General features: G+C 49.2%; 1 pseudogene; it reads right to left on the bottom strand.

Moving 5' to 3' along the window:
• Positions 1-7,127: 7,127 nt before the first annotated feature.
• LOC144487911 (U2 spliceosomal RNA) lies at positions 7,128-7,338 on the bottom strand (annotated as a pseudogene).
• Between the last annotated feature and the right edge of the window lie 5,984 nt (positions 7,339-13,322).

Here is a 13,322-nt window from a genome sequence, read left to right as displayed (position 1 = left end):
CCCTTTCGCCTCTTCCCCCTCCCCCTTTCGCCTCTTCCCCCTCCCCCTTTCGCCTCTTCCCCCTCCCCCTTTCGCCTCTTCCCCTCCCCCTCCCCCCCCCCTTTCTCCCTCTCCCCTCTTTCCCCCTTTCTCCCTCCCCTCTTCCCCCCCTTTCTCCTTCTCTTCTTCCCCCCCCCTCCGCCTTTCTCCTCCTCCTCTTCACCCTTCGTTCCCTGCCCACCTTCTCTTTCCTTTGCATCTGATTGGCCTGCTGGAAGTCTGGAATTGGAACGAGAAGATGCTGGAAAGATCCGTGGAGAGAGGATCGGAGTTGATGTTTCCAAGTCCTCCTTCAGAGCTCCACATCCCTCAGTGAAACTTCGGAGCTCTGAAGAAAGGTCGGACTGAGGCCTGGGTGAAGAATCATGCAGTCAGAGAGGTTTACAGCATGGAAACAGGTCCTTCTGCCCAACTTGTCCAATGCTGCCCTTTTTTTTTAACCACCAAGCCAGTCCCAATTGCCCGCGTTTGGCCCATATCCCTCTATACCCATCTTAGCCATGTAACTGTCTAAATGCTTTTTAAAATTGTACCCGCCTCTACTACTACCTCTGGCTGTCCGTTGCAGACACTCACCACCCTGTGTGAAAAAATTGCCCCTCTGGACCCTCCCCTCTCACCTCTTCTCCTATTCCCTCTAGTTTTAGACTCCCCTACCTTTGGGAAAAGGTATCTCGCTGATCTATGCCCCTCATTATTTTATAGACCTCTATAAGATCACCCCTCAGCCTTCTACGCTCCAGAGAAAAAAGTCCCAGTCTATCCAGCCCCTCCTTATAACGCAAACCATCAAGTCCTGGTAGCATCCTAGTAAATCTTTTTCTAGTTTAATAATATCCTTTCTATAATAGGGTGACCAGAACTGTACACAACTGTACGCAATCTTGAAATGTTAACTCTGGTTCTCTCTCCACAGATGCTGCCAGACCTGCTGAGTTTTTCCCTGATTTTCCCCCTTCATATCTGTCACAAATGTAAACTCTAATCCCCCCACCCTGTAGTTACTACTTTCCAGCACTTTCTGTTTTTATTTATCGATCACCAGATGCTGCAGTATTTTGCTTTCATACCAAGTTTTTCCAGCATTTTCTGTCTTTGTCTCATGCTCTTATTCCCTCTCCCCCCCCCCCCCCCCCCCCCGTGTTTGATAATCCGGCCTCTCCAAGGGTTCAACTCCGCTGTAAGTGCGGAGGGAGAGAAAAGCAGAGTTAATGTTTTGAATCTTAATGGGAGTCAGTTATCCGCGTTGGCTGGTTGGTGATGTAGAACGAAGCCCAGAGCGCGGGTTCAATACCCGTACCGGCTGAGGTTACTTACGCAGGCCCCCATCTTCTCCACCTTGCCCTGTGGTGTGCTGATCCTCAGGTTAAAGTTGCCACCAGTCAGCTCTCCATGGGCACCTTTACCTATTAATTCATCTCGAACTGATGCTGAGCTGGAACTCTGATAGAGAGTCAGATTGGACTCAAAACATTAGCTCTTGCTTCTCTCTCTCTCTCAGAGGCTGTCAGACCTGCAGAGCTTTTCCAGCACTCTGTTTATATTATTGTGTAAGGCTTACCACTAGCTACCGCTCCGTGGGAACTGGCTTCAATTGACTTTAGGGTGTGTCTCTTTTACTACTGCTCCCAGCTCCACATTCTGGCCTCCTGATCAGTGGATCGTAACAGGGACACGATTGGATTGATATTTCAGAGGGTGGCACAGTGGGTTAGCACTGCTGCATCACAGCGCCAGGGACCCCGGGTTCGATTCCCGGCCTCGGGTCACTGTGTGGAGTCTGCACGTTCTCCCCCGGTGTCTGCGTGGGTTTCCGCCGGGTGCTCAGGTTTCCCCCCACAGTCCCAAAGATGTGCGGGTTAGGTGGATTGGCCGTGCTAAATTGACCCTAGTGTCGTGTTCGTAAATGAGGGTTATGGGAAAGGGCCGGATAAAGTGGTAAATGCGGGGTCACTTTTAACATTTAAGAAAAGCTTGGACGGGTTCATGGATGAGAGGGGTGTGGAGGGATATGATCCAAGTGCAGGTCAGTGGGACTAGGCAAAAAATGGTTCGGCACAGACAAGAAGGGCCAAAAGGCCTGTTTCTGAGCTGTAATTTTCTATGGTTCTATGGGTACAGACTCGATGGTCCGAATGGCCTCCTTCTGTACTGTAGGGATTCTATGATCATGTAAGTGGTTGAATGTTAGGTTAGAGCGACATGACCTCCGCTGCACCCATTCTCCACGGGAAGCAGTCTAACTACTTTATCCTACCTCACGATGGAAGAGCTGAAATAGAGCATGAGGATATAGTTCCTCCATGTGCTGCATTGCATTGCAGTAATGGTGTTCTTAGCAACTTGTCCCTCCCTCTTTTCCTTTAGAAATAGGCCCAGGTTTCAATGATAACCATTTGGCCCAGATTTCAGAATTGTAGAATCTCTACATTGCAGAAGGAAGCCATTTGGCCCATAGAGTCCATGGACTCTACCCCAAGTATTTGCCTTGCTAATCACCCTAACTACACATCTTGGGATGCTAAGGGGCAATTTAGCACGGCCAATCCACCTAACCTGCACATCTTTGAACACTAAGGGGCAATTTAGCATGGCCAATCCTCCTAACCCGCACATCTTTGAACACTAAGGGGCAATATAGCACAGCCAATCCACCTAACCTGCACATCTTTAGACACTAAGGAGCAATTTAGCATGGCCAATCCACCTAACCCGCACATCTTTGGATACTAAGGGGCAATTTAGCATGGCCAATCCACCTAACCCGCACATCTTTGGACACTAAGGGGCAATTTAGCATGGTCAATCCACCTAACCCGCACATCTTTGGGACTGTGGGGGGGAAACTGGAGCACCCGGAGGAAACCCACGCAGACACTGGGGAGAATGTGGAAACTCCACACAGGCAGTGACCCGAGCCAGGAATCGAACCCGGGTCCCTGGAGCTGTGAGGCAGCAGCGCTAACCCCACTGTGCCGCCATTGCATTCAGTAAGAGAGATTGCAAACAGCCGTTACTATTCCAGTCAAATTGAGTGCTGGGTAATGTTTGTGCTGTGCCCGGCTGAACTGTACAAAGCGCCCAGGTGTGGAAGTTGCAATGATTTATCTTTTGAAACTTGTGTTTGAGGAGTGTGTTTCAAGCTGGTCACCCCTAGTCTGTAATCGATTCCCCCCCCCCCCCCCCCCCCCCGCGTGACGGTGATGGGTGGGAGAAACTTGTTAAACGTCTATTGATGGGTCAGTCTGAGTGTGTGATGCCGGTGTGCTGTGTGGGCCTGTGGCAAAACCCGTGTAACTCCGGCAGAGGATTTGCCATGAGTGTGCAGACGGAACTGCACAGTGCAGACCGACTCTGATGCATTGAGAACAGTGTGCTCGGAGTCGACTGTTTTCGCAGCAGCTGGAGGAATCTTTTTAAGAGGACAATGTCACGGGGCATGCCAGTTGGCCTTGGTATCCGGGCTCGGGAGAGAAAAAAAATTCCTTGATCTTGCTGAGCAGTTGCACGTGGGAGTTGACGGAGAACTGATAGTGATTTATTATTGTCACATGTATCAGGATACAGTGAAAAGTATTGTTTCTTGCGCGCTATACAGACAAAGCATACCGTTCATAGAGAAGGAAAGGAGAGAGTGCAGAATGTAGTGTTACAGTCATAGCTAGGGTGCAGAAAAAGATCAACTTAATGCGAGGCAGGTCCATTGAAAAGTCTGACGGCAGCAGGGAAGAAGCTGTTCTTGAGTCAGTTGGTACGTGACCTCAGACATTTGCATCTTTTTTCCCGACGGAAGAAGCTGGAAGAGAGAATGTCCGGGGCGCGTGGGGGTCCTTGACTGTGCTGGCTGATTTTCCCGAGGCAGCAGGAAGTGTAGATTTGTACTCTGTTGTGATGTTTCCCTTACTTTGAAGAGTATATTATTGCTTCCCATCTGGGTGGATCTGTTAAGATGCAGACTATTGGCACCAATACGTTTGAAGCCTAACTAAGATAAATGTCATTAGCACCTTTCATGACCAGTGGATGTTTCAAAGCCAAAGAAGTCCTTTTGGAAGTGTAGTTAGTTTTGTAAAGTTTGTTTATCAGTGTCACAAGTCGGCTTACATTAACACTGCAATGAAGTTATTGTGAAAATCCCCTCGTCGCCACACTCCGGCGCCTGTTTGGATACGCTGAGGGAGAATTTAGCACAGCCAGCGCACCCTAACCAGCACGTCTTTCAGACTGTGGGAGGAAACCGTAGCAACCACATGGTAAAAGGGCGGCACAGTGGGGTTAGCACTGCTGCCTCACAGCGCCAGGAACCTGGGTTCGATTCCCGGCCTCGGGTCACTGTCTGTGCGGAGTCTGCACGTTCTGCGTGGGTTTCCTCCCACAGTCTGAAGGGTTAGGTGGATTAGCCATGCTAAATTGCCCCTTAGTGTCAGGGGGACTAGCGAAGGTAAATATATGGTTATGTGGGTAGGGCCTGGTTGGGATTGTGGTTGGTGCAGACTCGATGGGCCGAGTGACGACCTCCTGCACTCTAGGATTCTGTGATTCATCCGGAGGAAACCCACGCAGACACGGGGAGAACGTGCAGACTCCGCACAGACAGTGACCCAAGCCGGAAATCGAACCCGGGGTCCCTGGCGCTGTGACGCAGCAGTGCTAACCCACTGTGCCACCGGTGATGTAGGAAATACAGCCTTTAATTTCCCACAAAGGGTCAGGCGATAACCAGTTAATCTGTTTTAGTGATGCTGATGGAAGGATGAATATTTACCACAGCCACCAAGGCAAAGCTCCACTTTGAATAGTGCCATGGGATCTTTTGCATCCACCCGACAGCGTCAGAGTCACAAGTTGACACTTCATCCAAAAGTGTCATTCCTACGGCGTTTGACATCTATTACAGGAGCTTGCGTCCTTACTAATTGTCAACAATCTATTTAGCGTGAGCTCAAAGTTTGTTGTAAGCACAGAAGCGTGAGCTATAATCAGCTAGACTTTCAACTCTTATCATGTGACCTCCACACAGTCCCTCACCAAACAACAAGGCACCAATACGCCTTTTGCAGTCGCAAGTCACGTCTGCCGCTGTACTTGCAAACCAAAAAAGTAGCAGTGTGTGTGGGAATCTCTTGTCACATTTTCAGCAGCTGACGATTGTGTCAGCTCTCAGCGAAACGGGCGTTAGCACAAATGAAAGGACCGGTCGAAAATGATGTTTTATAACATCACTGGTGTAGTGCGAACCCTGCCTACAGTTTCAGAATGTGTGCACTGGGCGGCACAGCGGTCATAGAGTCCTAGAGGCTCACAGCATGGAAACAGGCTCTTCGGCCCAACTTGTCCATGCCACACCTTTTTTTTTAAACCACGGAGCTATTCCCAATTGCCCGCATTTGGCTAGCACCTCTGCCTCACAGGGACACGGGTACGATTCCCGGCCTCGGGTCACTGTCTGTGCGGAGTCTGCATGTTCTGCCCCGTGTCTGCGTGGGTTTCCTCCGGGTTCTCCGGTTTCCTCCCACAGTCCGAAAGACGTGCTGGTTAGAGGTGCATTGGCTGTGCTAAATTCTCCCTCGGTGTTACCCGAACAGGCGCCGGAGTGTGGCAACTAGGGGATTTTCACAGTAACTTCATTGCAGTGTTAATGTAAGCCATCTTGTGACTCAGGTTCAATTCTGGCTTCGGGTGACTGTGTGGAGTTTGCACTTTCCCACCGTGTCTGCGTGGGTTTCCTCTGGGTGCTCCGGTTCCCTCCCACGGTCCAAAAATGTACAGGTTAGGGTGGATTGACCATGCTAAATTGTCCCTTAGTGTCCAAAGATGTGTAGGTTAGGGTGGATTGGCCGTGCTAAATTGCCCCTTAGTGTCCAAAGATGTGCAGGTTAGGGGGATTGACCATGCTAAATTGCCCCGTGGTGTCAGGGGGATTAGCAGGGTAAATGTGTGGGGTTATGGGAATGGGGCCTGGGTGGGATTGCAGTCGGTACAGACTTGAAAGGCCGAATGGCCTCCTTCTGTACTGTAGGGATTCTATGATCCTATTCTAAGATTGATGGTTTGTTTGTAAGACTGAGCTTGGTAGTTTATTTATTAGTGTCACAAGTCGGCTTACATTAACACTGCAATGAAGTTACTGTGAAAATCCCCTCGTTGCCACACTCCGGCGCCTGCTCGGGTACACTGAGGGAGAATTTACAATGGCCAATGCACCCTAACCTGCACATATTTGGACTGTGGGAGGAAACCGGAGCACCCGGAGGAAACGCACGCAGACACAGGCCGGGGGGGAGAGAGCGTGCAGACTCTGCACAGATAGTGACCCGAGGCCGGGATTCGAACCCGGGTCCCTGGCGCTGTGAGGCAGCAGCGCTAACCCACTGTGCCACCTCTGGCCTTTTCCTTTTGTTTTTGCGCAGTGGCTAATTGAGAATGTTCTTTAATCTCGCCTATCTTTTTATAAGGTGTTATTCTGTTGACATTGCTGTTGTTTAGGAGAGGTGGGTTGGGAGTGGTGGCCGGGTTTGGGGGGGGGGGGGTGGGAGACAACTTTAGAACTGATTTGAAACGTGGGCATGAACAAAGTGGAACGCCGAAGGGAAGAGTTGGTAGTGCGGTCTCAGTTTTCCTTTCGCCACAGCCTCAGAAGATGCACGCATTGTTGCTGGTGTTCCCCGCATCTCCATGGTCTTTAAAGTGGGCCATCTTGGACAATATCATTCTTTTGCAGGCCGCGCATTTTGAAGTACTTTAACACACACCGCCGTGTTTTTGGAACTTGGGTGTGACGTGCTGTGCTCCTCAGCCTTTGACTCATGTACCTCAATGTTTTTTTTAAAAAAGCAGCGGAGGAAAATCTTGTCCTGCTTTCGTTGTGTTTCAGTAAATACATGAGAAGTAGACACCAATTAATGTATTGAATACATGGGAAAACATTGTGTAGCGCCTATTATCTATAAACACATTGAAACTCCTGTACACAGTGTTTTTTATACTTTTCCAATTCAATCAAATCAAGTCCAATTCAGAGTCTCAACAAGTTGAGACATTTCCGGATCCAAGCTGACAAGACAGGGTCTGCAACCCCTGTCTTGGGCCTGATCTACATGAGCCAAGCTGATTGGAGCAGGCGCAGGTCTTCCTCCTCCAAGGCTTGATCTCATTTGCATCTTAGCCAAAAGGTCGAGATGCCGCTTTTAAAAATTGCTTCATATGAAAATGAAGCCCAAGTGTAACCTGATGACCTCAACCAAGTGCAGCATCCAATCCGTACTACACTTGATCTTAGCCAAAAGGCCGAGAAGCGATACAGCATGCTAACTTGTTAATTTTGATTTGATTTATTGTCACATGTATTGGGACACAGTGAAAAGTATTGTTCCTTGCGTGCTTTACAGACAAAGCATACCGTTCATAGAGAAGGAAAGGAGAGAGTGCAGAATGTAGTGTTACAGTCACATCTAGGGTGCAGAGAAAGATCAACTTAATGTGAAAAGTATTGTTTCTTGCACACTATACAGACAAAGCATACCGTTCATAGAGAAGGAAAGGAGAGGGTGCAGAATGTAGTGTTACAGTCATAGCGAGGGTGTAGAGAAAGATCAACTTAATGCAAGGTAGGTCCATTCAAAAGTCTGACGGCAGTAGGGAAGAAGCTGTTCTTGAGTCGGTCGGTGCGTGACCTCGGACTTTTGTATCTTTTTCCCGACGGAAGAAGGTGGAAGAGAGAATGTCCGGGGTGCGTGGGGTCCTTGATTATGCTGGCTGCTTTTCCCGAGGCAGCGGGAAGTGTAGACAGAGTCAATGGATGGGAGGCTGGTTTGCGTGATGGATTGGGCTACATTCACAATCTTTTGTAGTTACTTGCGGTCTTGGGCAGAGCAGGAGCCATACCAAGCTGTGATACAACCAGAAAGAATGCTTTCTATGGTGCATCTGTAAAAGTTGGTGAGAGTCGTAGCTGACATGCCAAATTTCCTTAGTCTTCTGAGAAAGTAGAGGCATTGGTGGGGCTTTCTTAACTATCGTGTCGGCATGGGGGAACCAGGACAGGTTGTTGGTGATCTGGACACCTAAAAGCTTGAAGCTCTCGACCATTTTCCATTCAAAAGTCTGATGGCAGCGGGGAAGAAGCTGTTCTTGAGTCGGTTGAGTTGTCCAAACAGTTGCATTCTGTCGCTTTGTTCCCACGGCGCCGTAACCTGTACCTTTTCCAGTCCAAAGATGTGTGGGTTAGGTTGATTGGCCAGGTTAGAAATTGCCCCTTAGAGTCCTGAGATGCGTAGGTTAGAGGGATTAGCGGGTAAATATGTGGGGGTAGGGCCTGGGTGGGATTGTGGTCGGTGCAGACTCGATGGGCCGAATGGCCTCCTTCTGCACTGTAGGGTTTCTATGATTTTCAAGACATTTTTTATCTGAACTGGTTACTGGGTGGGGGGAGTGGACCATTATTATGGATCTGGAGGAAGAAGTTGCAATGGAAATGCATAAAAAGACGACTGCCGCATTTTATATTGACAATATAAATGTGTCGCAGCTTCCTGATTGTACCGGGAGAAGGTCCCAAATTGAAAACCCGTCTGCCAATGAGGTCAATTGTCGTGTCCCAGCTACTGTTTAGAGATTAGCTAATTGTACTGAGCAAGGGTTAAACCTTCTTGTTTTAAATTCCTCAGACCCTACCAATCCTGGAATTCCCTCCCTAACAGCACTGTGTGTGCATCTACCCCACACGGACTGACTGTCCAATAACAATCCTGGAACTCTCTCCCTAACAGCACCGTGGGTGTACCTACCCCACACACGGGGACTGACTGATGTCTAATAACAATTCCGGAACTCCCTCCCGAACAGCGCTGTGGGTGTACCTACCCCACACGGGGACTGCAGCGGGTTCAAGATGGCGGCGCCCCCACCACCTTCTTGAGGGGCAATCAGGAAAGGGCAATAAATGCTGGCTTAGCCAGCGATGCCCACATCCCACCAATGGATAAAGCAAAACTGAGTGAATAGTGTGTTTCAGTTGTGCACTATCCATAATTACTCGTGTCCCAAAAGCAATTTTCATCGTGTAATGTAAACGTTTATTTATTGCTCACAAGTAAGGCTTACATTAACACTGCAATGAAGTTACTGTGAAAATCCCTTAGTCGCCACACTCCAGCGCCTGTTTGGGTACACTGAGGGAGAATGCACCCTAACCAGCACGTCTTTGGGACTGTGGGAGGAAATCGGAACACCCAGAGGAAACCCACGCAGACACGGGGAGAACATGCAGACTCCACACACAGTGGCCCAAGCCGGGTCCCTGGCACTGTGAGGCAGCAGTGCTAACTCCCCATGCCACCCCAATAATAAATTAAGGGCGGCACGGTAGCACAGTGGTTAGCACTGCTGCTTCACAGCTCCAGGGTCCCGGGTTCGATTCCCGGCTCGGGTCACTGTCTGTGTGGAGTTTGCACATTCTCCTCGTGTCTGTGTGGGTTTCCTCCGGGTGCTCCGGTTTCCTCCCACAGTCCAAAGATGTGCGGGTTAGGTTGATTGGCCAGGTTAAAAAATTGCCCCTTAGAGTCCTGGGATGTGTAGGTTAGAGGGATTAGAGGGTAAAATATGTGGGGGTAGGGCCTGGGTGGGATTGTGGTCGGTGCAGACTCGATGGGCCGAATGGCCTCCTTCTGCACTGTAGGGTTTCTATGATTTCTATGAGATGTGGAGATGCCGGTGGCAGAGTAAGAAGTCTCAACACCAGGTTAAAGTCCAACAGGTTTATTTGGAATCATGAGCTTTCGGAGTGCGGCTCCATCAGGTGGGTGAATCACCCGATGAAGGAGCAGCGCTCCGAAAGCTCATGATCCCAAATAAACCTGTTGAATAATAAATCTCATCTGATAAAGTAGCGGTACAAGGGATGGTGTTGTAACATAGATCAAAGTTGGTGACGGGACTAATTTGCGCTGCTTTGATTTGATGCTTAGTTCGATATTCTTTATTCTCTCCGAACTTCCAGAAGTCAGAGCTGCGTTCAGGCACTGATTGATTGTTCTTCGATTACTTTCCATGTGGCCCTTCCAATTCCGTAGGGTCTGGTCCTGTGCTGCTGGATGCGAGTGCATTTTCCAGCAGGGGTCAGCGCATAGCTGCTGTACTTTTGTCCCATTCACTGCGCCGGAGACTACTTGTAACACCTCCAGCCACTGTTCTCACTCAGCAAGATGGGCAGAGTTGGAGCTGGGGCCTGCCGGCCTGCAATTTGAGCGGTGCTTTCACACTGAAGGGCTGGGTGGGACACGACAGTTGATGTACTGCACAGAGGGTTACGTTATAAGCACAGCGTTCCTTCAACTAACGAAAAGCTGCTTCAAATTTGCAGGCTGCTGGTGGAAGTAGGGCACGCAGGAGGTGTTCTGTATTAGATAAAGATCGACTTCTGATTATAAATAGGACGTATTGCATAGCATCTGGAATATGGTGTTCGACCCCAGTTCGTGCATGCAGGAACTGCGGTAACTTATTTTACATCTGATTTCCTCCTTCAAACTGTTGTTTCTCCGCTGTATCCAACAGTGAAGACGTTATGCAAGTTATTTTTGACTGTTGGTCTTGAGAATTTTGCAGCAATTATATTACTGCATGTACAGACTTGAGTTTTTTAAAAAAACAGTATCCCCTACTATATACCAGAAAACTGTTGGCTTCTCAAAACCCATTTTTGTGTTCTTGGGAGTAGAATCCCTATTTGAATTGTTCCATCAATCGCGTTCTTTCCTAAAAGGCTGCTCCATAATGTCACTGATGGAGTACATCACGTAGAATCCCTAGAGTACAGAAAGGAGGCCATTCGACCCATCGAATCTACACCCAGACTCCAACAACATCTTATCCAGGCCCGCCCCCCCGGACCCATTCCCTTCACCCTGCGCATTTAACCCGCTAATCGCCATTCCTTCGCAGTCGCTGGGTCAAAATCCTGGAATTCCCTCCCTAACAGCCTTGTGGGTCAACCCATCCACCGAACATGAACTGCAGCTATTCAAGAAGGCAGCTCACCATCACCTTCTCAAGGGCAACTGGGGATGGACAATGAATGTTGGCCAGCCACCAATGCCTATGTCCCACGAATGAATCTTAAAAAAAGAGTTTCCTCCGGGTGCTCTGGTTTCATCCCACAGTAGGTTAGGTGGATTGGCCATGCTAAATTGCCCCTTAGTGTCCAAAGATGTGCAGGTTAGGTGGATTGGCCATGCTAAATTGCCCCTTAGTGTCCAAAGATGTGCAGGTTAGGTGGATTGGCCATGCTAAATTGCCCCTTAGTGTCCAAAGATGTGCGGGTTAGGTGGATTGGCCATGGTAAATTGCCCCTTAGTGTCCAAAGATGTGCGGGTTAGGTGGATTGGCCATGGTAAATTGCCCCTTAGTGTCCAAAGATGTGCGGGTTAGGTGGATTGGCCATGCTAAATTGCCCCTTAGTGTCCAAAGATGTGCGGGTTAGGTGGATTGGCCATGCTAAATTGCCCCTTAGTGTCCAAAGATGTGGGGGGGGGGCGTGTAAAATGATCAATAAATGAAACAATTATGAGGGTGACAACCCCTGGTGGGGCACTGTAACCAAACTAAAATGTCAAAAGGAAGCTTAACGAATGAAATTAAAATGTCATCCCCGGAGGAGGTGATGCACCCCAGCCCTCGCAGTGGGCATGGAGGGTCTGAAACATACCAGCCAATAGCAATATCCAGGCTTGGGCTGACAAGTGGCAAATAACACTCGTGCCACACAAATGCCAGGCAATGACCATCACCCATAAGAAAGACTCTAACCACCGCCCCATGACATTCAATGGTGTAACCATCATTGAATCCCTCACTGTCAACATCCTGGGGGTTACCATTGACCAGAAACTCAACTGGACTCAGCATATAAACACAGTGGTTACAAGAGCAGGTCAGAGGCTGGGAATCCTGCGGAGAGTAACTCACCTCCTGACTCCCTGAAGCCTGTCCACCATCTACAAGGGCACAAGTCAGGAGTGTGATGGAATACTGTCCACTCGCCTGGATGGGTGCAGCTCCCAACAACACTCAAGAAGCTCGACACCATCCAGGACACAGCAGCCCCGCTTGATCGACACGCTAACCACAAACATTCACTCCCTCCACCACCGACGCAGCCGTATGTACCATCTGCAAGATGCACCGCAGCGACTCGCCAAGGCTCCTTCAACAGCACCTTCCAAACCTGCCACCTCTACCATCTAGAAGGACCTCTTTAACTTGTGATGAAACCTCTATCCACTCGCACTGTCTGTACCTATAAAGACTTGATTACCTGAAAAGACTCGCATTCCAACCATTATCTTGCAATTGTGTCTCTGTCTATATAAGCCCTGTTTGTGAACCCAACTTTCCACTCACCTGATGAAGGAGCAGCGCTCCGAAAGCACGTGATACCAAATAAATCTGTTGGACTTTAACCTGGTGTTGAGACTACTTGCTGTGTTCACCCCAGTCCAACGGCGGCATCTCCACATCACATCAGGAAGGGCAAGAGGCAGCAGACACATGGGGAACATCACCACCTGCAAGTTACCCCACCGAGCTACTCGCCGTCCCGACTTGAAAACATATCGGCTGTCACCAGGGTCAAAATCCTGGAATTCCCTCCCTAACGGCATTGTGGGTCAACCCACAGCACGTGGACTGCAGCGATTCAAGAAGGCAGCTCACCACCACCTTCTCAAGGGGCAACTAGGGATGGGCAATAAATGCTGGCCTAGGCAGCGACGCCCATGATTGAATGTATTAACAAAATGTTCCCTCTCCGAGACCACTGTGCTGCGAATGTAGCCGCAGTCGAGGGGCGGACAGTCGGCTCAGAGGACCCCCTCGACTGCCCGCTGCCTGGACCTGTTAATGCTGATCCACTCTTGTATCATCATTAAAATGGTGTGTGTTCATCCTGCGAGATTGTGCGTTGTTATGGCCCATTTTCCTCCCCCTCTCCCTGCACCATTCAGCTCTCTCTCTGACCTGCCTTCAGGCATTTACGTGACATCTAATATTGTGCATTAGAAATTGGAAAATAGTTGCTTAATGGGTTCTGCGCACAAATCCACGTCCCAATACGTGTTGACATGTGTATTTAAACACTGATAGCTGCTGTTGAATTTTAAACAGGGATTTGTGAGAAAGTTGTGCTTATTGATGTGAGGGGTGTGGGAGAATTTTCATTTTGGACACGTTAATGCCAGCTCCTAGGTAGTTATACTGTAGCTCGTGTCAACTAAGTCTTTGCTCAT

The sequence above is a fragment of the Mustelus asterias genome, unplaced genomic scaffold, assembly GCF_964213995.1.
Source record: "Mustelus asterias unplaced genomic scaffold, sMusAst1.hap1.1 HAP1_SCAFFOLD_1124, whole genome shotgun sequence".
Taxonomy (NCBI): domain Eukaryota; kingdom Metazoa; phylum Chordata; class Chondrichthyes; order Carcharhiniformes; family Triakidae; genus Mustelus; species Mustelus asterias.
Note: the sequence above shows the minus strand (reverse complement) of the source record. Positions and strands in the feature narration are given on the sequence as shown.